Genomic DNA, 2,446 nt, shown 5'->3' on the forward strand with positions numbered 1-2,446 from the left:
CCTCCCCCTTTCCCTTTCGAACAAAAAAAATGATTGAAGTTTTTCTATTTGGAATCGTGTTAGGTTTAATTCCTATTACTTTAGCTGGCTTATTTGTAACTGCATATTTACAATACCGACGAGGTGATCAGCTGGACCTTTGATTAATTAATGTCTCATTTGTTTATTGATCCCCTATTTATTTGTTTTAATACTGGGGTTCAATAAATTCATACTTTAGACTGCTGCTCAATTATTTCAGTGTAATTCTCAATTTAATAATAATGGAATCGCGCTCTGTAGGATTTGAACCTACGACATCGGGTTTTGGAGACCCGCGTTCTACCGAACTGAACTAAGAGCGCTTTATTCTCATAAATTATTTTATATGATCCCTTATTATTGCTCATATGATAAGTGATATCATATAATAAGTAATAGTTAGGGATAGGGATGACAGGATTTGAACCCGTGACATTTTGTACCCAAAACAAACGCGCTACCAAGCTGCGCTACATCCCTTTCCATTGGTTTCCAGTATCATTATAAAGAATCTTTGTCTTATTTTCCACATTTTTCTTTTCTTCGTTGATATACATATCAATTATCCTATCATTTTTCTTTTTTTTTTAGTTTCCTAGACTATAATATAGAATAGAATATGAAAAAGAAATATTCTATAGAAGAAAGAAAGAATATTGAATTAAATTAAAAAATAGAATAAAAATAGAATTTAAAATAGAAAGTATAATAAGAATAAAGAATAATATGTATATAAAGAAAAAAAAAAGAATATATAGAATAGAAAATAGAATAATGAAAAAATTCAAAAGAAAATAATTCGTTTATTAAATAAACGAATTATTCGTAATTAATATAATAATATTAATATAATATAGTTAAATATTTTTTATGAAAAATAGAATAAATAATATTAATAAATACTAGAATCAAATTAATAAATACTAGAATCAAATAAAAAGAAAATATTCTAAAAAAGGAGGATTTGAAATGCGAGATCTAAAAACATATCTTTCCGTGGCACCAGTAATAAGTACTCTATGGTTCGGGGCTTTGGCGGGTCTCTTGATAGAGATCAATCGTTTTTTCCCAGATGCATTGATATTCCCCTTTTTTTCATTCTAGTTATTGGCACAGCACGGGAAGGGGTGAAGAAAATCAATTCAATATCTGTAATTAATTAATTAATTCCCTCTTCTTTATTTCTTATTTTTGAGAATGAAAATTTTTTCAATTAGAAAAGATAAAAGTGGATTCAGCCTCAGTGAAACTCGGAATCTGGTCTAGGCTTCAATGGAATTGAATTAAGAATTTCATTCCATTTCTATTAATAATAAATAGAGTGAGACCAAAAATAAAAATGGAATGGATAGGAAGGGGGCAAAATATCATACAAGATACTTAAATGAAAACTAAAATATTGTACTGCGATTCGAAACAAAATATAGTTCCAAATCATTATATTACTTAATGATTACTGTACTACATTAATTGGAACGAAATCTTTCAGAAGTTTATTTCGAATTATTAACTTTTAATATTTTTCGTTCCTTTTTTCTTCTTCGCTTCGACTTCGAAAATAGAAGAGTTAAGTGAATTAAAAACCCAAAGGAGAGGTTCATGGCCAAGGGTAAAGATATCCGAGTAACTGTTATTTTGGAATGTACCAGTTGTGATCAAAAGAGTGTTAATAAGGAATCAACGGGTACTTCCAGATATATTACTCAAAAGAATCGACACAATACGCCTAGTCGGTTGGAATTGAGAAAATTCTGTCCCTGTTGTTGCAAACACACGATTCACGCAGAAATCAAGAAATAGAGAAAATTGATCGCTTATGTGTTACCTTTCTAACCAAGGAACATAACATGTAATAAAACAATCTTTCATATATGTATATAATTTTTAATTAAATTATATACATATATCATTATAGAACATATATTTCATTATAAAACATATATTTCATTATAAAACAAAAAAAAAAAAGAAACTAAGAATAGAAAGAAAAAAAAACAAATCTTCTTTTAAGAAATGCGATTTTTGGAATAGGAATAAACAAACCATGGATAAATCTAAACGACTCTTTCTTAAATCCAAGCGATCTTTTCGTAGACGTTTGCCCCCGATTCAATCGGGGGACCAAATTGATTATAAAAACATGGGTTTAATTAGTCGATTTATTAGTGAACAAGGAAAAATAATATCTAGACGCGTGAATAGATTGACCTTAAAACAACAACGATTAATTACGATTGCTATAAAACAAGCTCGTATTTTATCTTCGTTACCTTTTCTTAATAATGAAAAACAATTTGAAAAAAGCGAGTCGACTGCTAGAACTGCTACTGTTTTAAAAAAAAAAAAAAATAGAGTTACTCCTTAATTGAATTCAAATTTGTATCTAAACTCAAATCAAACGTGGATTGATGTTTTGTTCGAAAAC

The 2,446-nt window shown here is 28.5% G+C and overlaps 1 non-coding gene across 1 annotated transcript; it reads right to left on the reverse strand.

The window, feature by feature from the left end:
- Positions 1-270: 270 nt before the first annotated feature.
- Positions 271-344, reverse strand: TRNAW-CCA. Its single transcript has one exon. It is a non-coding gene; the product is annotated as a tRNA-Trp (tRNA).
- Positions 345-2,446: the final 2,102 nt, after the last annotated feature.

Source organism: Abrus precatorius, unplaced genomic scaffold (genome assembly GCF_003935025.1).
Source record: "Abrus precatorius isolate BTA unplaced genomic scaffold, Abrus_2018 Scaffold0, whole genome shotgun sequence".
In the NCBI taxonomy this organism is placed as follows: Eukaryota; Viridiplantae; Streptophyta; class Magnoliopsida; order Fabales; family Fabaceae; genus Abrus; species Abrus precatorius.